This window comes from Telopea speciosissima, chromosome 8 (genome assembly GCF_018873765.1).
Source record: "Telopea speciosissima isolate NSW1024214 ecotype Mountain lineage chromosome 8, Tspe_v1, whole genome shotgun sequence".
Lineage (NCBI taxonomy): Eukaryota > Viridiplantae > Streptophyta > Magnoliopsida > Proteales > Proteaceae > Telopea > Telopea speciosissima.
The window spans coordinates 1,816,591-1,840,961 of NC_057923.1; the positions used below are offsets into that span (position 1 = coordinate 1,816,591).

Sequence of the window (24,371 nt, forward strand, 5' to 3'; positions counted from 1 at the left end):
TGTCAACTATCAAACATTCATAAGTAAAGATCATGACCCCATCCTAGAAAAAGTGAGATCAGACTGACCAAGCAAGACACTGATGCAGGATTGGATGTCTATCTCTCACCACATCAATGAAGGTGGAAGGAATACCTTCTTCCTTATGTATCGTTGTTGTAGAGAATGTTCAGTCCAAGTGATATGCAGGACCGATTGGGGCAATACAAAGAATGTGCGCCAATATCAATGCAGCTTCACAGTTTTTCTCCCCTTCTAAGTAATTCTTGCATCACCATACCGCAAACAAATAAAACAGCTCAAGTTTGGTTGTGTAAAAAAAAAATTCCAACTCAATGAATTACTCTACCAGAGCACTGGTGAAAGGGCTAAGAACAATTCAGTCAATTTTTTTGGCTTCTCACTCATCCATGGACACATTTTTATGAGCCCGGAATCTCCACATCACATCCGTCCAAGTGCTTGATCCATCAGTCACCTCTTTGACAACAGAAGCCACAGCCTCCACATTAACACAAATTTGATCCTTGCTGTCTCTTTCTCAGATTGTAACAGATGATGTTGAATCAACAGTGATAGCAAAGGGTACAACAAGCTCCTCTGTTCTTGCAAATCTTTTTCCAATAGTTTTACCTGTAACAAAAAGTCATGCGTTAACAAACAAATCCTAGTGATAGGAACCACTGGATATACTTTTTTACTCTCTTCCCCCCTAATAACTCAAAACTGGTACACTTCATTGGGCCATTTTCAAGCACATTTTAAAGGGCGCGCAGATCTACATAAACAGCCACATCTCAATGGATTCATGCATGTTAATAAATCTCAGCAAAAGTACAAAACCTAGCAAGTGGTAGTCTCCATCTTAAATCCAGTAATAAAACACCAGATCCACATGCTTTTCTAGTTGCATGCCTGTAATGTCAATCCAACGTGAGATCCCAGCCGCAGTCAGTGATTTGGAGATCTGTTTAGCAACTTCATCATATTGCTGATCCTGTATAAGTGGGAAAACAGAGCACTTGAAGGGAGCAACAAGAGGAAAGCAAAAAACATTCTGACTGCTCATCTCCAGCTTTACTTGGCCTTGTGTAGAAGGAATTCTCATACAGAGTAGATTATTCGTCCAATACCAAATGATGGCTCAATCAAAGAAGGTGTGAAAACACATTGGTTTTCCTTCTCTTTCTTCTTAGATATTGTCACCATGTTCTTTTTAATAGTGACAGCTTGCGCAAGAGTACATACATGGAACTCCACCTCCCCCTTGGATTCCAAACTGGATTTCATTTCCATAGCTTCTTTTTCATCCATGGCCTGCCAAACAGAAGGAAGAACATTTAATCATATAGGTGGAAAAGTATCGGGTCATTTACATTTACTACAAACAATAGCTTTCTGCAGAAAACTTTTGCATTACCTACAAAGCATCAACCACATTCTTTTGGTTACCCTTGAATGCAAGACCCAGTTCCTTATTCACAGTGGCTATAACCAGTTTCTGAAACAACGCAGAATCCAAATTTTGTGCAATTACTCAGAAAAATGCTGCAATAACATTAATAAAACTGATAACCGAAAGGGTGAGTTTGTCAGTATGAGACAGTAGTTACCTCCACTTCCCTGGGTTTTGAAAACTTTTCATATGCTACAAGAGAATCACCACTTTTCTCCTGTCATAAAGGAGGAAACATCAATTATGCATGAGTTCATTCAGCAATTCTTTCTTCCATCTTGAAGAATCTTTACTTTCATGAAGCAACACATTAAAAGATGGATTACAAATTCACCTTTATATTACAGATTATTTGCAGCACCAACATGATCTCATTGCAATATAAACAGTACAGAAGTCGCAATTTGTATTAAATTACTTGTGCCACTCCGATTGTTTGGGTTAATTTATTCTTATCATCTAGGTAAGGCCTCCTTATGTTTTGTATACTAAAATTTATGTTTTTTTTTGGAAGGATGATGGTTGTTGGAAAAGCCACCACCAAACTGCAGAAAAAAGAAAGTGGCACCTGGAAGTCAGGGGGAAAGAAATAGGAATATAGGATAAGGGAGGCTATTAGGAAAGCAAAGAGAAGCTCCTTAAAGCTTTGCTCTCTTCTATTTCTTCTGTATTAACCTACTCATTCCTAATTCATAGATTTTGCCATTGTTCATTGCACTGCTCAAATATAAATGCTACATCATGATCCTTGATAGGAGTATGGTTTCTGAATGATGCAGACACTGGGCTGGACCAGTTTGACCCATTGCGATTCCTAGACCACAAGGAACCGAGTCCAAAACGGGTCGTTGGTTCAGTATGATATTTAAGGAGATTTACTTTATTTGCAGAATCTTGTGTAATTTTTTATTTGGATTAGCTATTAGATTACTTAAGAGATTAGATTGTGTCCAATTGGCTTTCTAATTCTATTTACTTTCCATGGTAGGAGACTTTTTCTTTTATATATATGGTGCAACTCAACGAAATGGACAGAATGGACTGAAATATAGGGTTTTTGGTTTGAGTGTGTGCCTGGGTGGCCTGCTACCAGAGGAGATCTCGGTGCTTTTGGTTTCCTCCTCTTTTCTTCTCTGGTGAGTATGTTCCCCCCTCCTTGTTACCTGTTCTGCTCTTCTTTCCTTCTTACTTTCCTCCTGTTAGGTAGTACCTGTAGACCACAAATAGTGGTGTCGATTTCTCTCGTTTCTTACCTTTTCTTCCCAGTATTTTGTGCTTAGCACATGACCTTAGGGTAACCCAAACCCTAGGTCTTCATCCCCAAAGTCCTCCCCCATTGGAAGAACGAAACCTGCAATCATGGCTGCTTCAAGAACCAGTGCCAGGTAGTGATTGCAAATCTATTATTTGATTATTCGATTTCTGTTTTGGATGCTTCTTGTGTAGAAGAATTCATAGCTATTCTATATTGTGATCTCCCTTTATTTCAAGTTTATTGGACTACTGTAGAGAGTTCTCTCACTCGAAAGGAGTATACTATAATTTACTACTGGATTTACATTGCTTTGTCGTAAGGAAGAAGACTTGGTGACATTATTTTACATGGCACCATATAATGTAAGACTAGATTAGGGTTAACCTAGCCCCAAATACCCACAAAACTCAAGCAGTCAATCAACAAATAACCCCAACAGCAGGGTATAAACCAGAGCCGAAAGTAAGGCTTAGGATTCAGGCTAGAACACAAATTTCAGCCACCAAAGAGACTATAAGAAAAATCGAGAGTAGGCCTTAGGGTGTTCAGCAGGCCCACCAAATTAGGGCTTAATTGAATGGCCAGAACACTAGCACAATAGGTCACCAAAATTAGAAAGTAAAGGACTGTGTATAGAAACCAAACCAACAGTTTTTGGATATCAAACGGACCTCTCCAGAAGGTAATTTTAATGTGGCCGATTTACCCAACAGTGGGAATGGATCCAAACATGGATCGAGTGAAGTTTGCCATGAGGGGAACCTTTGCGGAAAAACTCAGCCAATTCCAATGGCTAAGTTGGAAGATATGAAGAAGACACCAAATTAGAAGGTTAGGCACTGCAGGCCAAACCAGCCAGCAACTGGAGCTGAGGCTGGGATCAAGTGTAGCCCTTGGTAGTGTGATCTTGCTCTCCGAAACTCAGCTGAAGAAGACTCCTTGTTGCAGAGAAATGAGCACTCAAAGCTTGCTGGAAATTCTAGGCAGATTTGGAATAGCAGGTGAGTCTCTGGTCTTCCTTGTGTTGAAATAATAGGAGCAGCACTTTAACTCGATGGATGGATTGAATCAAGTTTTCAAAAGGGTCTCCAGCATTTAGAACAATCACAGGCACAGCAACACAGTTGGGAATCGAGTGGGATAAGAACAGAAAATAGGAGAAGAAGAGAGTAGGGATATTGGGATTCGGCTCTCTCAGCCAGGCTCCTAGCAACCCATCATGTCACACTCTTGGACAAGAAAACCTTTGCTCAAGCAATAATCAATCAACTTAATTAAATCGTGGGAGACTCTATAGGCTGTTAAAAAATAAATAGACTCAAGGAATGAGTCAAAAATAGAAAGAAATAAATAGCAATCTCTTATATGGCTGAGGCTTGCTTTACTAGTACTAAACTGAATTGGAAATAACTGAGTCTACTTGACTAAGTTTCTAAAACAGAAAATAGAAACAAAATAAAATCTTCAAGTCTTCATAGCAGCCATCTCTCTCTTTTCTTGTCAATACTAGAGTCATGTGGTCCCCACCATAGATACCCATCGGCCAGCAACTTGTACTTAAAGATTGACATTAAAAGTACACAATAATACCCCCACAATTCTGGGTTTGAGAGATCAAGCAACTCCCAGCCCAAAAGGGCTGGCCCAGCTCAAGGCTGGTTAGCCCTATGGCCCAATGGGTTGGTTCACCAATTGGTTAAGTGAACCAGCCCTCTTCTTGTGTTTGATGGCCATGCATCTACTACCTGGGAAGACATGAGGTATGATTTGAGGGAGAAATATCTGCCCAGGCATTACAGAGTATAGGTACAAGATCAATTCAACTCCCTATGCCAAGGGACCATGACTGTATCTGAGTATATGCAGAAGTTTGATGCTCTTTCTTCTCGCACTGACACGAGAGAGAGTACTACTCAGATGTTATCTTGGTTTCGACTGGGATTGAGGGCTGATATTATTAGAGGTATTGGAGTAGCTGATGTTAGAGATGTTCAGGACTGTTTTGAGAAGGCATTGAAGGCTGAAGCATTATTGGCAGGAAATAGCAGGTTTGATTCCTCTACTGAAGACACCAACAAAGCTTTTCCAGCATTCAAGTCTACTACCAATGGTCCCACTCAAGCTGGAAATTCTGCTGCTGGTTCTACCCGATCAGGCTATTCTATTGGTAGTTCTTCCTGCCCTACAGCTCCTCCACATGCTAATCATAAGGGTAATGCCCCCATGAACAATAGTGATCCTCACAAGTGTTTCCACTGCAATGAGATTGGACACTATGCCAAGGAGTGCCCACAAAAGCATAAATCTGTCAATGTGGCTAAGAAGGAAGATGAAACCCCTGATGATGACAATGAACCTGGTTTACATGCTTATCCCCCATCTGATGATGATGATGACTTAGCTAGGTACTATGACGATTTGGGTGGTGATACTCTAGGTGTTGATGTTATTACTCAAGTCTTGATGGATGAAGTGGCAGAAGATGAAGAGTTGGTTGAGAGCATTCCACAAGAAGACAATGACATTCAAGATGCTGTTCTTGAAGGTAATAAAATTGAAGACCCTATAGAGATTGACCACATAGAGTTTGTAACGCCACCTTGGTTCTTTGAAGAGAAAGCTCCACAACTTGAAGACTTTGTTCCTAATATTCCTGCCTCACCAGATTACCAGAATTCTGTCCGGGAAGTGTTAAAGCTGCTAATCACATGTTGTTTCCCCCTCATCACCATAAAGTTCGAGGTCGGATTCTTCAAGCCAAGACAGCACTTGGAATCTTGTAGATGGTTGCAAGAAGTTCACCCATTCATCGGAGATGAATTTTTTAAGACGGGGAAAGTTGATGCAGATCCAAGCATCCTACAGGAAGACAAGTTGCCCTAACCATAGGGCCATAGTTGGAGCCTTAGTTTAGTTTTATACTTAGTTTATTTTAGCTTTTGTTCATTCTATACTCTCTTTTTTTTTTTTTGAGCTCTTAAATTGAACCGGTCCAACCAATGTTCCAGTTTTGACTCTTTCTTAATGCAAAACCAAGGGTATACTCAAGGAAGAAAAAGAAGGTTGTTGCTTGTGTGATGAAGATCAACCCAACCTTAATGGGCTAGGCCTATTGACCCATAATGGGCTAGGACTATTGATGTGGATCAAATCCAACATCATAGGCCCAACTTTGCTTAGTCCTAATGGGCTTTTGGCCTAGGCCCAAGGCCTTGGGACTAAGGCCGAACCCATGCAAGTTGGGTTTGGTCAATCTATGTTTTTTAACATGTGTTATGTGTGGGTGGTAGGTATTGTCAATAAAGGGGGCCTTATTGTCAAAGGAAGGCTCCATTGTCAAAGGAGGCTCCAATGTCAAAGTTAGGTAGGGGTTGGTGGTAATAAGTCAATAGTTGGTGGTAAAAAGTCAATGTTTGGTAGGAGGTTTCCTAAAGTCAAGTATTAGGAAAGTTGGGTTTTGATGTCCTTTCTTGGAAGCTTTTGCTTCTATTTATATGTAAGGTTGTTTTCAGCCAAAAGGAGAATTTGGATAATTGAATATTGTTGTAAGCAGTTGCATTCGTTTGAAGTAAATCCTTGGTGTTTGATCATTGGTGATGGAGCTGGTGTGTGATCCAAGCTGACTCCTTGCGGTGGGAAACCCAGGAGGTTACTCTTCAATCATTCTTCTCATTCTTCTCAAGCATTCCAGCCATTAGAGACATCCCCTTTTCAGTCGAAACTCATTATTACTACTTGCTGCAGATCTGTTACATCACCCCTTGACTTCCCTATTTTCCTTATACCTATTTCTCTCTAATTACATTACCCTTACCCCTGAACTATACCACATCCTATTAAACCATCCCAGCCTTAACCCCATCGAATTGAACCTCTTTTCCCCTGATTCAGATCCTGTTTTGGGACTGGTTGAACTTTCATTCCAGTTCTGCATTATTTGGTATTAAAGCTATGACTCTAGAAGACAACAATCAAACCCTTCCACCTGCTCCAAATCCTATGGCAACAGTGATCGCCATGTTTCAGCAACTCAGAGAAGAACAGAAGACTATAAGTGATAGACTGTTACCCTTGGAAGAACGGCAGTGCACTTCTCCTCCTCAAGGTTATTCAACCAATCACCCTTTTGAGGAAGAAAGATATCAGATGAGGTCCGAAGTTCATCGCAATAATCAACGGACACCTGAAGGCAACCAGCAGAGAGGATCCCCTCAACGACCTACTTTTGAAGAATATATGAGGTCTTACTTTGATGGAGAAACTGAAGCACCCCGTCGAAGAGACGACTCCCATAAAAGTCAAGCTTGAATTGAAGGAGTTCCACGGTAAGCTTGATCCATAAATCTTTTTAGATTGGCTAGCTTCCATGGACGACTATTTCCGATGGTACGATATGTCAGAGGCAAGAAAAATGCAGCTAGCACGTACCAAGCTGGTTGGTGTTGCTCTAGAATGGTGGAGAACCGAAGAAAGAGAGTTAGAAGACAGAGGTAGAGCTCCCATTTCTTGGGAGGAGATGAAGGAAGATCTGAGTTCGAAATATTTACCACGTCACTTCCGTTCACAATTGCATGACCAGCTGAACTCTCTGAGGCAAGGAAGTCTGTCCGTAGCTGAGTACATGGAGCAGTTTGACGCTCTCTATTCACGTATCGGAATAAGGGAAAATGATATACATGTGTTGTCCCGTTTTCGTTTGGGTTTGCGATCTAACATCAACCGTGCTATTGGTGTTGTGGACGTGTCTAGTGTTCGAGCATGTTTTGAGAAAGCTGCCCATGCTGAAAAGTTGTTAGCTCCTACAAGCAAACGCTTCGGAGGTTCAGATGGGGAACCAAAGAAGGCTTTTTCAGCTAAGACCTATGCTGCTGCCCCTCCTCGCACTACCCCTCCTCCACGTTCAGATTACAAAGGAAAAGCACCAATGGACAGTACTTCCAAAGTGCAATGTTTCCACTGTCAAGAAGCTGGTCACTTTGCTAAGAACTGCCCTCTGAAACGGACGGTGGCCTTGGCTCTTGAAGAAGATGAAGATTCAGCTGGGAATGATGCTAGCCTATATCCTATACCTTTGGAAGAGGAAGACGAAGATGCTGATTATTATGAAGGGGCTGACGAAAATGATGACGGCACCTATGGTATTCATGTAGTCACTCGCATCTTGGTGGCTGAAGTTAAAGGTGAAGATTGGCGGCGAAATGGTATCTTCTACAGCCGTATGTATTCAGCCGGTCGTACGGCTCAGGTCAGTGTTGACAGTGGCAGTTGTGTCAACGTGGTCTCTGATTTGTTCGTGAAGAGAGCTCAATTGAAGACAGAGAAGCATCCTCAGCCTTACAAGGTTTCCTTACTGAATGGGACTACCTTGGAGGTCAATCAACATAGTGCTGTCCCCTTACAGCTCTCTAGGTATGATGAAAAGGTGTGGTGTGATGTTATTCCCATGAAATTGACAGATGTACTCTTAGGGAGGCCGTGGCTTTATGACAACAATGTTCTCACCGGGGGAAAGAAAAATCAGTGTATTTTTCAGTATAAGGGTCAACACACAGTGTTTGAACCTATCAACTTGCCTGAGGAGTTGCGAAAGAGACGGTCCTTAAGGACTAACCAGAAAATTCCCACCCCTAAGAAGAAGGTGTTAGCTCTGCCCCACAAGGAGATCTTAGCTGTTCCGAAAAAGGAGTTTGAGAGGACCAGCCACGACACAGGGCTGATATTGGCACTAGTGACCAAAGAAGTGACTCCACAGCCTATGGTTCAGCTAGCACCACCCATCAAGGAGCTCCTCTCCGACTTTGCTGACCTAGTACCTAACGAGCTACCCAATGAGCTCCCCCCTTTGAGAGCTATCCAGCATGCCATTGACTTGGTACCAGGCTCAGTCTTGCCAAACCTGCCTGCGTATCGACTCAGTCCTACAGAACACACAGAGCTCAAGAGACAAGTTGATGATCTACTACAAAAAGGCTTCATTGAGGAGAGTTTATCCCCATGTGCTGTACCAGCCCTCCTTACCCCAAAAAAGGACGGATCATGGCGTATGTGTGTGGACAGCAGGGCGATAAATAAAATAACCGTCAAGTATAGGTTCCCTATACCACGGTTAGATGACATGTTGGACATGCTAACCGGTTCTAAAGTCTTCACCAAGCTGGATTTGCGTAGTGGCTACTATCAAATCCGTGTTCGACAAGGAGATGAGTGGAAGACAGCATTTAAAACCAAGGATGGTTTGTATGAGTGGAAGGTCATGCCTTTTGGTTTAACTAATGCGCCAAGTACATTCATGAGGGTGATGACTCAGATACTTCGTCCTTTCATTGGTCACTTTCTTGTGGTTTATTTCGATGATATTCTAATTTACAGCAAGGATCCTAATGACCACATCGACCACATAAAACAAGTTTTGAGGGTATTAAGCAAGGAAAATCTCTATGTGAACCTCAAGAAGTGTTCCTTCATGCTGTCCAAGGTGGTGTTCCTTGGATTCATCGTCTCCTCAAAGGGTGTTGAAGCTGATCCTGAGAAGGTGAAAAGTATCATTGACTGGCCTGTTCCTCGCACACTCACTGAAGTTCGTAGTTTCCATGGTTTGGCCTCTTTCTACAGAAGATTCATTCGAAACTTCAGTGCCATCATGGCACCCATAACTGAATGTATAAAGAAGAGCAAGGGCAGTTTTAAGTGGACAGTGGCAGCAACTAAGGCACTACAGCTGATCAAGAAAAAGATGACAGAAGCTCCTATACTTCGCCTACCTGATTTTGACAAGATCTTCGAGGTTGCTACCGATGCCTCGCATGTTGGCTTAGGTGGAGTTTTGATGCAAGCTGGCCACCCTATTGCCTATCACAGTGAGAAAATCAATGAGGCAAAGAAACGTTACTCCACATATGACCTAGAGCTCTATGCTGTCGTTCAAGTGCTACGTCATTGGAGGCACTATCTCATTGGCAAGGAATTCATCCTCTACACCGACCATGAGGCACTCAAGCATCTACATTCACAAAAGTCGGTTAGCCATCGCCATGCCAAGTGGGTTGCATACCTGCAAGAGTTTGTCTTTGCTATGAAGTACAAGGCTGGTAAGGAGAATGTTGTAGCCGATGCCTTTGGTAGAAAGGTGCTGACCTTGACTACATTTTCAACTCATGCCCTGAGTATAGATCAGATCAGAGGAGAATATGCAGCCGATCCTGACTTCAGTGTTCTTTATGAAGAGCTGCAACGTGGCGAGCAGCATGCTAAATATTCAGTACATGATGGTTATTTGTTCCTGAACGTGTCTGTGCATTCCGAACTCCTCCCTACAACATCACATCATTAGGGAGCTACATGGAGGAGGTTTAGGAGGTTACTTTGGCAAGGACAAAACTATTTCACTGGTGGCTGATCGCTACTACTGGCCTTACTTAACCAAAGATGTGGACCATGTGATCAAACGATGTCATGTATGTCAGCTGGCCAAAGGAACGAAGCAAAATACAGGTCTATATTCACCATTGCCTGTGCCACATGCACCGTGGCAAGATATCAGCATGGACTTTGTTTCAGACTACCCCTTACCAAGGATCGACATGATTCCATCATGGTGGTGGTTGACCGTTTCACCAAGATGGCTCACTGCATACCTTGTCGCAAGACTTTCGACGCCTTTCATATTGCAAAGCTGTTCTTTCGAGAGGTTGTGCGTATCCATGGGCTGCCAAGCACTATAGTTTCAGACCGGGATGTCAAGTTCACCAGCTATTTTTGGAAGACGTTGTGGCTGAAAACTAACACTAAATTGAAGTTCTCTACAGCCTTTCATCCACAAACTGATGGGCAGACTGAAGTGGTGAACCGAAGCTTGGGAAATCTCTTGAGGTGCCTAGTTCGAGATTATGAGAAGACCTGGCCAGCCATTTTAGACATAACTGAGTTTGCTTACAATAGTTCAGTCAATAGAACTATTGGGCGTACTCCTTTTGAAGCACTTCTTGGATTGCAGCCTAGGCGCCCAATTGACTTCATTCCACTCCCACCTCAAGCACGCCTCAGTCTTGAAGCTGATGAGTTCATTAGGCACATCAGTGAGGTGCATGCTGATGTTAGGCGACGCATCGCCCTCAACAATGAAGTATACAAAGCCACAGCTGATCGCCATCACCGTTATGTCAAGTTCCAGCCAGGAGATATGGTGATGGTGCGTATTCAGCCAGAGAGGTTCCAGCCAGGCTTCAATACCAAGCTTCATCCTAAGAAAATGGGTCCATACAAGGTGCTGAAACGCATTGGACCTAACGCCTACATGTTAGAGCTGCCTGAAGATATGAACATTAGCAACATTTTCAACGTTGCTGATCTCCATGTGTACGTGGGACATCATTCTGACGATGGTGATACGGAGCAGATGCTAAGACTGCCCCAACTTCAGTCCCCACCTACAAATATCATTGAAGAGGTTTTGGACGACATGTACAAAACCACTCGTCGTGGCACCGGTTACCATGCCTTTCTCGTCAAATGGAAGGGTCGCCCACGATATGATAGCACTTGGATACACGTCGATGACTTCAAGAAGTTTGATCCGGACTTGTACGAACTTTATATGGCCTTCACCCATTTGTCGGAGACGAATGTTTTCAAGCCGGGGAGAATTGATGCAGAACCAAGGAAGAAAAAGAAGGTTGTTGCTTGTGTGATGAAGATCAGTCCAATCTTAATGGGCTAGGCCTATTGACCCATAATGGGCTAGGACTATTGATGTGGATCAAATCCAACATCATAGGCCCAACTTTTATTAGTCCTCATGGGCTTTGGCCTAGGCCCAAGACTAAGGCCCAACCCATGCAAGTTGGGTTTGGTCAATCTATATTTTTTAACATGTGTTATGTGTGGGTGGTAGGTATTGTTAATAAAGGGGGTCTTATTGTCAAAGGAAGGCTCCATTGTCAAAGGAGGCTCCAATGTCAAAGTTAGGTAGGGGTTGATGGTAATAAGTCAATAGTTGGTGGTAATAAGTCAATATTTGGTAGGAGGTTTCCTAAAGTCAAGTATTAGGAAAGTTAGGTTTTGATGTCCTTTCTTGGAAGCTTTTGCTTCTATTTATATGTAAGGTTGTTTTCATCCAAAAGGGAAATTTGGATAATTGAATATTGTTGTAAGCAGTTGCATTCTTTTGAAGTAAATCCTTGGTGTTTGATCCTTGGTGATGGAGCTGGTGTGTGATCCAAGATGACTCCTTGCAGTGGGAAACCCAGGAGGTTACTCTTCAATCATTCTTCTCATTCTTCTCAAGCATTCCAGACATTAGAGACATCCCCTTTTCAGTCGAAACTCATTATTACTACTTGCTGCAGATCTGCTGCATCACCCCTTGACTTCCCTATTTTCCTTATACCTATTTCTCTCTAATTACATTACCCTTACCCCTGAACTATACTACATCCTATTAAACCATCCCAGCCTTAACCCCATCGAATTGAACCTCTTTTCCCCTGATTCAGATCCTGTGTTGGGACTGGTTGGACTTTCATTCCAGTTCTACATTATTTCTATTGGCTAGTTTTGTTTTAATCCTATTGGCTCTTAGAGCATCCCTTAAGTAATTGTTTTACAGCTATGTTTTGTTCCCCCCCCCCCCACCCTCCACGATTTTTAGAGGAAGAGGTTTTGGATTTGTAAAAGGATTGGGCGTTAGGTTATATTATTTATTAATGAAAACGTGGGAGGCTACCCCACAATTTAGACTTTGAAAAATTCGATCTCTTTGCTGCTGCCATTGTTGTTGCTGGTTATCTCCTTTGAGAGTGAGTCTTGTGAGTCATATCAAGACAACCTTCTGAGTCATATCAAGGTGGAAGGGTACGTGGATCTCCTACGACTCCTTGCATCTTGTAGATCGAGAGGATCTTCTTCAAAACTGTCTTCAAGGTTGCTGCCATTGAAGTTCTTCCATTACAAGTAAGTTATTTACAGAATTCTGCAAATAACCCTTCTTCTTCTTAATCCTCTATAGCCTACCCTACATCCCCCTTTCTATTTTATTTGAATTCCCTAAACCCTAATTTAATTACAGCCTTAACCAACCATCAAAACTCATCCATAATTCAACCACAGCCCCTTTACAACATTCCCTACACTCGACCTTAGCCTCTGCCCCATCCCAACAGCTAAACCCTAGTTTCCCTCATCTCTGTAGAACCCCAAAACTCTAAACTTTCCATCCTGCCCTAACCAGCCACCCAAACCTCATCAAACTACAACTGAATCTCTCTCTCCCTACCATTAACACTCAACCAAAAACCCCTGCTTGAATTCCCATCCCAAACCCTAATTCCACCTATTTTCCTATTTCCCAAAACCCGAAACCCTAACCCTAGTTTTCTGAATTTTAAATTTTTAGTTAAACATCATTCAAACCTACATATTTAGCTTCCCATAAACCTGCCTATTAATACCCAATAAGACCCATCTCCATAACCTAACATAAGATTTGACCTAAAATACCCCAATCTGCCCCAATCGGCTAGCAGTTTCAGAATTTCTGTTCACCTGGCTCCTAGTAGGTCTTCTACCTATCTAGGACTACATTACACCGAATCTCACAGCTATGGCATAAAAACCAGTTCTATTCATCATCAAATCGTTGGGAGGACTCTAAGGCCTCTTATACTTATAATGGCTATTGCCAAACGTAAGAAGGAAAGAAAAATAAAAAGAAAATCCCTCACAAGGAAATAATGGGACTTGTACAGCAAGTTACTGAACTATCTTATCTAATATACCAAAATTGAAACTACTTTTACAGCCTAAGATTACAAAATATAAACTCCATAAAATAGAAATTATCCCTATTTTCGTGTAGGCTTTAAGTCCTTCCTATTTGGGCTTATAGAATGGGCTCATTATTTAGCCCATGGCCCATATAACCCATTAGGGACTTAAAGTTGGACTTAACTTATTGAATCGCTCCTCTGTTTAGGTCATTAGGTGTTTATTTGGCTGCAACTTTGAGGTACTGTTATCTCAGCATCTGGCCCTTGGAATGCTGAGATACTTTGGGGTTACTAGATGACGTTCATACCCTGCCTTCGACCCAAGTTGAGGCTCGATCTGCCCCTTGGATAGAAAACTACTGGTGGTTACTAAATTCTGTTGTCTAGATTCTATTCTGTTGGCTAGATGAGCAGTGAATTCTGGCTATTGGTTTAACCGTTTAAGTTGATTCTTACATATTGTGTTCTATATGATGAGTGGAGAATGTGATTGATGCCGTTCTGTTGTGTGTTATAGCTTTGTCTCTAATTCTGAAACGTAGTGTCTATTTTGATTCACTTGCCCATATCTTTATATTCAACCATTGGATTCGAATAAAACTTTAAGGGTTTGAAGTACTAGGGAGACCTGGTTTCAGTAGTACTTTGGGACTGATCTGAGTTCTTTTTTGGGAGTTATCAAAAATCTCCTACTGCTGGTTTGAGTTCCTACAAGTCTGCTTGTGGGTTGGAATCTTAAACTTCTTTAGGGATGCCTTGATTCCACCAACTTGTGATGACAAGATATATAATTTATGTAACAATTCAACCGACATCGTTGTTTAGCTTAAACAAAATTACAATGAAAGGGGAAGGACTTTGAATATTCTAGTTGACTACTTTCCCATAAAGATTCTGGATCAAACAGAATAACCTTCTACCATTCTCTCAAGGACATCTGGATTGCTAGAGATTAGTTAACTTTTAAATGGTAGATGAGCAAAAGTTGTGCAATAAGAAAAGGGTTAATTCCAGAATACATGCAACGAGTTGCTGGCTAAAGATGAAGTAACTAATCTAAAGTCAGACTTTTGAATAACAAGAACTACTAAAATTCCAGTATCGCAGAAATAATATTGCGGTTAAACACTTACTGAGTGAGCACGTAAGTCACATGCAGATCTGTCTGCAATACCAACGCATTCAATCCAGCCGTAGGAGCACTCAATCTCTGCATCCCAGCAGTCTGCAGCATATTGAGCCATCTCATTTGCCAGATGCTGCCGGATACGCAACCGCCCTTTGTCAATTCCAAGTTGAGTAAGGAATAGATATACCCTTCCAATCAAGTAGCCGAGTATTTGATTGTTGACAATTCACTGTGCAATAGTAATAACACATATAAATTTAAGTGAGAAAGAGAGTTTGGGGTGGGAAGGGACTTTGAGAAGATACAAATTGATACAACCTCAGAAACTGCTTCACCAATGCACAGTTTCATCGCAGACTGTCCAGAAGTTTGTTCTTTCCTTGGAAACATCTAGAATTCCTAGTCCGCAATATCACCAAACTTTGGATGGGATTTATCTTCAGGATCTACAAAATGCTCAATCTCTGCCAAGATGAATTCACGAACCCTTAGAAGACCTTGGCGAGGTGATATCTGGATATACACAAAACTACCATCAGACTGGAACTGCTTAACCATTTCCTCTTATGGTGCAAGTAACAAACTCTATAGCGTATAGTAGGAGAACCCTAAATAAAATGAATAATAGGAAAGACCGAGCGAAAAACAGATAAAATAGACAGTATGACTATTACATGCACCAGTTGAGGGATCAAAAATCAAAAAAGAAAAATAAAACTTAAATACTTGCAATGAAAACCATTATAAACACATGCTTGGAAAGAGAGAATAAAGGCACAATGGCTTTAGTTTGATTAGTGAAAGATTGAAACCTCATTTCTAAAAGCTTGACCAATCTGTGCAGCAGCAAAAGGAAGGTTGCGTCCATTAAAATTGTACAACTCCTTAAAGTTAACAAAAATGCCTTGTGCCGCCTCAGGGCGCATATACCTGCAGCAGATTAATTAGAAGGTGACAAATGGGTTGAAACCCATATATAATTAGGAAGCAACCTTATCCCAGATACAATGGCAATAGTAGCAATTATGAAGACTAAACAAGTTCTCACCCAAGGCTCGAGCCAAATGGGCCAATCGATGTTTGCAACATCAAGTTAAAGGGATAAAGAACAGAGAGAGGGTTCTTAGTATCTGGAGCAGTTATACCATATTCCTTGACCTTTGCACCCAATTCCTCAGCAGAGAGATCATCAAGAACCACAAGAATGTTTTTCAGCTCTGCTGCCTTACTCTGCAGGCATACTCAGGTCCTTCTCAAGCTTTTCCTTGCAGAAATCCTTGAGAAGATGATCAGCACAGTAACAAGTTCCTGTCTTTTCATCCTTGACCATAAGGTCAGTAAACTTATCAACGTGACCAGATGCCTTCAACACAACTTCTGGGGTGACGCATGGACAATCCACCTCCAACATCTTCTCCTCGAGGACAAAATGCTCTTTTTTTTGGGGTGAGGGGGGCGGGAGAGAGGAGGAGAACAGAAAAAGCAGCCAAACACAAAACTTAAGAAAGATTGACTGCATTGAAGAGTTCTGTAACCTTAGAAAGGAGTTCGTAGAGATTCAGAGAGATCAGCAAGAAGGTTTAACCACTCCAAGCAGAGCGTGCACTTAAAAGGTAACAGGGAGAAAATCAGGTGCTCCCACAGAGAATACTCCAGAAATCAGTGATATCTGAGGCCGGCCTAGTACAAATCAGCAGGAACATATTTTCTCATCAGAGACTTTCCTAATGGAATAAATCATTTTAAAAATTTTCAAGTTCCTTCAAAATTTCAATGCAAACCAACTAGGCTTATTATCTAACAAGTCCAAGCTATGATTAGGCCAATCAAGAGCTACATCATCAGTTAGCTTAGCTTTTAAACCATTTCTAAGAAACTTGAATGTTAGATACAATGACTTCCCTAGTTGGGGACACAAAATTAAGATGAATAATTGTTAAAAGCAACTCAAGGTCTTTCACTATCATAATTCAAATGCCACCACTGCAGACCATAACCAAGCTTACAAATCAGTCATATGTATTTATTTCAAAGAATAATACAAGTTACAGCCAACAAGCTTAGAACCATACTGCTCTTGTAATCCAAGAACTAACGATATCTCATCTGAACATTCGAAATCCAGGTCTTTGATTGAAGTACTTAAACATGACTCCATGGCATGGTAACATGCCCAATAATACATCGTGGGTTACCATAAAAATCGGATATCAACAGTGCACTCTCTACAAACGCATTGAAACAAGAAAAAAAAGAACTAGCATAGACATAACTCGTACAACTAGCCTAACTTTGTTGCATGTAAAAAACTTAGCAGACAATGAAAGCTAGGAATCAGAATATTAAAAGAAATTGTTTGTTGCAGAAAGCATAAATGACACAGAAAAATGAAGAAGCAAAAGGATTTTGTAAAACAATATGGCAATTAAAATTAATGATTTAATTGTAGGTGTTTCACGGTGCAGCAGAATTTAAATTTGATTCCTCTAATCTCATCAAAGTTAAGGAACAAACCATTTGTACATATAGCGATTTTCGAATCCAAAATTCCACCACAGGGATTCGGAGAGCAGTTACCTTGAGTGTCACAAATGCAACACCTCCATAGGATTGTAGCTTTTTCTCAATTTAGCAGCTGAGTAATGCAGCTTACTCACGTAGCAACTCTTGCTCGTGCAACTGACTCTTCATAATTAAATTCTTAAGAGTTCAAATTAGAGAGAAGTGGAGAAGAAAACTCTTTTCTTCTGCTTTTTTCTTTTCTGTATGTACCAAAGTTTTGAGAATACCACACAAGAGAAGAGAAGATGTTGTCTTCTCAAGAGGTTACAGGTAAGCCCTTCCTAAGGATAGATGTCACACATCCTTATCCCACTCCCTCCCTCCCCCCCTTCTTAATTAAATCCTATAGATGACACAAGGAGAAATGAAGAGTCATCGAGGATTTCTTCCTCCTCTCTTCCCTTTTTAAAAACGATGCTCTCTTATCCCCTTTATAATACAAAATAATAAAGATTTAGAGTCTGCAAGAAGGATCTCCATATGGTCTTTATTGACCAAGAAAAAACTTATGACGGAATCCCTAGAGAGTTAATCTGGAAAGTACTAGAGAAGAGAAATGTTTCAAGTAAATATGCAGATATAATTAAAGATATGTATGATGGTGTGGTGACATTAAGAACTGTGAGAGGTCAAGGTAGTGAAGTTTTAATTACAAATGGGTTACACCAAGGATCAGCTTTAAGCCCTTATTTGCTTATGCTTATCATGGATGATTTAACCAAAGACATTCAAGATGAAGTTCCTTGGTGTATGCCTTTTGCAGATGATATTGTTTTGGTGGCTGAGATAAAAGCAGGGATTAACGCCAAGTTGGAATTATAGAGAACAACCTTGGAATCAAAAGGTTTTAAAATAAGTAGAACGAAGACGGAGTATATGGTATGTAACTTTGGTTACACTAAGGCGGATAATGAGGTGGTGAAAATTGATGAGAGGGAGATTCCGCAATGTGATTTTTTAGGTATTTAGGTTTAATCATAAATAAAGAAGTGATATAGAGGATGATGTTTCACAGAGAACTAAAATAGGATGGATGAAGTGGAGAGAAAGTCGTTTGAGGTGGCATGACCATGTTCAACAGAGGCCTTTGGATGCTCCAGTACAGAGGACTGATTTGATTCAGATTGAAAGGACTAGAAGGACCAGGAGCAGACCTAAAATGACCTTAGGAGAAGTGGTGAGGAACGACATGCATAGCTTAGACCTTGTATCAAGTATGACTTCGAAAATAGCTGATTGAAGGGCAAGGATCCATGTAGCTAACCCCATTTAGTTGTGATAAGGCTGAGTTGTTGTTTGTTGCTGTTGTTATTAATTAATGAGACTCTCTGTCTCTAATAAATCATGCCACATATAAAACACACAGCCACTGATACTCAGATAAGGTATGATCTCAATGGGAAAATCCACCACAGATGCTTATTAGATAATGTCAACAATTCTCAATTAAATTCATTTACCAATAAGTACATCACAAGTAGATATAACTCTCATTCCTCCCAAATTTACAGTATTCAATCATCGACTTGATCTCTCCACTTAACACTATCACATGACAAACTTCTAGAAAAATAATCACACAACCCAGGTTTGTCGAAATGTCATACAGAAAATCTGAACTTCTTATTGGGTATCTCAAAACGTTTCCAAAACATTTAGAAAATAAATATTAATACATATTAAAATTTTTGAAAATTTTGTACACATGTTGCAAAACGTGGCACCATATCCAAATCTCTCTCATATATAATTTGAGGGAAATCAACCGTTGGTACACCAAAACCTATAATGTCTAGCTGCAACGATAAGGACCGCTAAGGTCTAGAAACCAATTGAAAAACTACCAATGAAAATCTTGTCCACAAACAACTCATAGTATATCATTCAATATTCTCATGTGATCAAATTCATTGCACACATAATACAGACATTCACATTAGTATCCCAAAACTAACATTCGAGAGCACACACAATGTGATGACCATATGAAAAACTCAAAATTCTGTCCAAATTCGTGAAAATTTAAGTTGAAAATCTATGGACAACCACAGCCCGTCAAACGGTCAAGTTCATACAATCATTATCATAAATAGACAATTTATTCATGTATTTGATATACACATTTCCAAAATTAATATGGTCGCAAAGAACTGAATAGTAAGTAAACGATTCCATGGATTGGCGAGGGTGGGAGAAGGGCTTACTTGACGCCAGAAAGCAAGGACATTGGCCTTAACCGTACAACCAGGGGGACCATAATCGTAGAGACCAGCAACACCTCGATAAATTTTGAAAGATGGGATGTAGAATAGACGCCGCTCCAACGTATTGAAAACTGCCTGACGGAAAGCATCCCTGCTGAGAGCGCCAGCGCTACTGCTGCCAATGATGGCATCTTGAAGCTGCTTTTCAATGAAAGACTTCTCCAGCTTCAATGTATTTAGGGCTTCCACTGCTGCATCGATCTCCGTCTTGGCTGCATCAGAAGCCTTCAGATTCCTGACAGCGTTCCCTTGAGCGTCTACGGCAGCTTGCTTGTCGGTCAGAGCTCTCCGTAAGGTTTCTTCGAAGGAGTTCATGGCCATGGCCATGGCTCGCGTGTCTCGTCCGCCCCGCAGGATTTCAATGCCGTTTGAATGGGATGGGATTGTTGAGTGCAGACGAAACGATAGGGTAATAGAAAAATAAGTTCGGAAGGTTTACGATGGATTGGGTTTTTACAGCTTACAGTTATGAAAGAATGTCTACGAGACCAGAGAAGAAGTAAAAAAAAATTAAGGAAATTATGAAGGGTTGGATTGCCCACATCTTAATCGAATGGCTGTGATTAAATGAAGGGGAACTTTCCCGCCCTTTCCCCTCTTTCGTCTCACCTAAGCCGGAGAAGTGACATGGAGACCACTCTCAGAGCTTTTGCCTTCCTCGATCGTCGGATAGGTCGATCGTTCGAAAGTATTTCTCTATGGTTAGGTTATGGACGAAAGGGCATTGCTTCAAGGCCTCGGGTGTAGGGGAAAATAATTCTCTCCAATTCCTTAAAGTGTGGCAGTTGTTGCATCCAACGGTCCATGTCAAAGAGCTCTGACCGTTGGATGCAATAGCTGCCAAATATCGACATCTCCACCGAGTACTACCGCACTACCACACTTTAGGAATTGGAGAGGATTAAAATACGAAGGTGTTGAAGTAGAACACCATTGCATATTGGACAATGAATATGCAATAGAAAACTAGATTTAGAAGCCTCCGACGATAAAAATAGTTGTTTTTATTGTCCAAGAATGCGAAGTACCACTTCCCTCTTAAATTATTATAAACTATACTCAACCATCCTGAACAAACATGCATGTCGAGGATCAGGATCGTCTCTAGGGAACAGGGAATGCCCAGGGCACTGCCAGTCGTTGGGCTATGCCACACACATCCCTAGGCGTGCGCCAAGATATGTGCGGCATAGCTCAACCGCTAAATGCCCCCTGGCAGCCTGGGCTCACGTCTCCCTGGAGACGAGCTAAATTAGCATGTCGATGGGCCTCTCTTTCTTTGTAAGGTAATTAGGTTGGGTTCTTCCAAAGGTGAATTCAACAACCATTTGTTGATGACCAATTTCAACCAATAGCTAGGATGCAAAATGCACATGAATGAGAGCCATCCCGATGCATGTCCAATGGTCAATAGATATATGCTTAACACAAATTCTTTGATAGATTGTGTTACTGCTTTAAAGGAGTTCTCCTTCTCCCAAGTTGTTAAGTTCTTGAGAGGATTTCTCTAGCTAGGACTATTTAAGTCTTAGATAAAGGAAGTTGATCTCTAACCAGCGATTTGCACGCCACCAAATCAAATAAGATCAGGATGAAGACCTCTAAACTGACTCCTTAATTCTACAGGACAAAAAGGAGAAAAAACATTAGATATGAATGCCCGAGTGTTTACATTAAATATTCCATATTAGTAGTTGATTGAAAGCTTCCCTGGTTACCCATCAGCAGATCGAGAAAATGCTTATTTAGTAGCAAACCTGCAAGAGACTGGTCCCAACTCATTTAGAAGTGGAATCTTTCTCATCCATGACACGATCAGTTATTGAATCTTAGTTAGCGTTAGTCGGCATTAAATTCTTTTCAAAGGAAGAGCATTTTGTACACTGAGTTATAATATTTGCCGTAGTAGGCAACTCTATCTCAATAGTAATTTTTCCACCCACAAACTCTTGCTTTAAGACTTCCATGTATGAACAAAGATGCAAGAAATTTAATACAAGTTATCGCACGTAGTGACACCCTATTTATTGGTTCGCATTCTCCTACAACTCTAATTCCAATATACAAGAATCTAAAGAAGGAAGATAACATTTAAGACTTTCCTAATTACATGCAACCCTAGATAAACAAAGAGACCATTCCGTTTAAAAAAAGCATCGAGAGTTGATATTCTGTGTTGGGTCAATAGACATATGCTTAACAACAACAGATTTAATTGAATCGTTCAAATGTAAACTATGACACGGTTGCATTTACCGTGACATTATCTGCTATTTTTTGGGGACAACCAATAAGAGCGTTGTAAGATGTATCGACATCTATGACAAGGCGCTCGGAGAGTGCTTTGATGCCACTATTCACAATCTGTTATGTAACTACATATTCTTAAAACTATACGATTAATAGTATAATTAATAATCATGATAGAATTTAAACCCAAATACTTGCCATATAGGGTACATTCAATGTTCAAAACAATGCGAAAGTAAGATAGGCCTAGTATTGGTTGGTTTACCCATCGAAACTTGCAAGCCTCTGAAACATTTTAGTTGTAACTTTTCATTGTTGTATGCTTTGGTTTTAGTCTTCAAATGAAAATATTTCCAGTAATTTTTGTGAATTTTATATATGAAATGATTGTCTGTAATAACCAAATAAAAATAATTATTAGTTATGTTTAATAAAGCATCATATTTTTTAGTTACTTTTTTTGTGTTTTTTTTAATAAATTTAATTAAAAAAAATTGTTCAAATCATTAATTCCTATGCATATTTTTGTCCAAAGTGGATAAAACATACTAACAACACTAGATTTTAAAGAAGGCAATTCTCAGTAAATATGTTTTCCTCTTATGACTATTGAAACAAAATATGACACTTTGTAGCCAAAGAATGAAACAAAATTAACCATTACGGCAAAGGCAAAAAAGAGAGAGGAGGGTTTAGAATGACTTATATGCCCAGTCTAAAATGCGCAAGCATAATTAATTTCAATCATCGCTAGATAGCAAATGATATAGAATGTTGAGAAATATACTTGAATTATTTAAAGTATCACATAGCATCAATTTGACCAAAATGATTCTATTATACGATCTTTAAAATCCTACATTGACCATGTTTCAACTTCTACCATCCTAACCAATAAACTTTAATCCTTACCCCCCCCCCCCCCCCCCCCAAAAAAAACAACAGACTTTAATAGTTTTACTAAATAATGAACATCGGGATGCGCATAATTATTAATGGATTAGTTATTGACATAAATTTTATCCGAACTTGATCCAATTATAACTTCCAGATGAGGATATGTTCAATTAAGATCAAGGTTCGATTTGACACAAAGATATCTAAGTATTAGTGACTTTATATAAAAAGAACCCCTAGATTTTTTATAGAAGGAAATTTTATTCATATAGAAGTCATGTGTTACACAAGGTTTTAAAAACATATAGGTTAAACCAAGGAGAATAATATGGCTCTATCTTACATATCATAGATGAGACTTCCAAGATAGGGAATGAACACAACCATTAATATTCCTATAACGAATTGGAAGTCCAGCTAACAAAACAATAAGATATATTAAACCTATCCTTCACACTTGGTAGAACCACTATGGACATTGGAGCGGTGGGCTTGACAATCTGGATTGTCAGTTTTGCTTCATTGGGAATTTTTTGTCACCTTTCTTTTATTGCTATGATAGATAAGAACTTAAATCACCGAAGACTAACCAATTGAAAGCACGAGTTGTACTTAAAGAGATTAGGCGATCCCATAAAGAAATAATGCTTGAAGTACTTGTAAAACAGAGACCCCTTGTTTGATGGTAACCGCTGCCCACTTGATGCTCTTTTAGCTTTATTCGCACGCAGAATTACATAGTGTGAAATATTGTAACCACTGGTCATTATTAGAGATGGATTATGAAAAGATTGTAGAGTTTCACTAGCACATAGAGTTATAATATGAGGAAGATTGTAGCCGATGACCACAATTGGTGATTGATAAGCACTAAATGTATACGTTTGTGGAGCACTAAGTGTAGACGTTGTAACCGACAAGAGATAAGGAGGTCTAACTGCACGAATCAAATGCATTCGTTCTCATATTGAATTGCATGATTTGAGAAGATATTATTGGTTGTCACATGTTAAGCATTGATGGGCATTGAAGTGACTAAATGCCTGGACAGAGGAATTTATTGCCAGTGTAAATGGCTGTTACTCAAAGAAGTCGGGTGTGATGGTTGAAATGAAACGCTCTCTACCCTCAATACGAAACCACCACGTGTCTCATCAGAATAAATGATCATCTTCTCCGACCACGCTAGTTTCTTTTTTTTGGGTAATGTGACCACGGTAGTTTCCAATATTGGTCTTCCTTACTGCCTTATCTGTTGATGTCGCTGGGATGAAAACGATTCTCCTCGAGCTAGTTGTTCCACAATTGAATCATGAACACCTACAGAATCGTCTTCTCCTGAACGGATCGGTTGTATTAGACATACTTACCCATGTAACTCTTTTAAAATTTGGTTGTTGTTTTTTTTACCATTTTACCTCTCGTTCGTACCATTTCATCAACACGACATCGACACAGTATCAGGATCGATTACATGAAAAATTGACACATATCACCCGTATTTGGCGATAAGATACCGATACCTCAAACCATGGTAAGACTTGGATGGACTTGCCCACGATGTACTTTTTAGGTAGCCATTCAAGTATAATAGATATATAGATGAAAATTGTGTTAAATGTTTTATACCATAAATAACTCCATGCAATAACTGTATAGGGTGTCATTAATAATCATTAATGAGATTTTACCAAAAACAAATAAGAATAAAATAATCATTTAATGAGATTTCTTTCAATTTATTACCAAGAGAAAGGTTAAAATCCAACTGTTGGCAATCAATCACAACCCTTTC

At 40.1% G+C, this 24,371-nt stretch overlaps 1 protein-coding gene and 1 pseudogene across 1 annotated transcript in view; one reads left to right on the forward strand and one right to left on the reverse strand.

The window, feature by feature from the left end:
* Positions 1–734: 734 nt before the first annotated feature.
* LOC122671625 lies at positions 735–16,759 on the reverse strand (annotated as a pseudogene).
* Positions 11,374–24,371, forward strand: part of LOC122671623 (E3 ubiquitin-protein ligase ORTHRUS 2-like) — a 31,688-nt gene continuing 18,690 nt past the window's right edge. The window contains exons 1-2 of the mRNA XM_043868958.1: positions 11,374–11,382; positions 12,358–12,365. The gene's annotated coding sequence lies outside the window, so the exon portion shown is untranslated. The remainder of the gene's footprint in view (positions 11,383–12,357; positions 12,366–24,371) is intronic.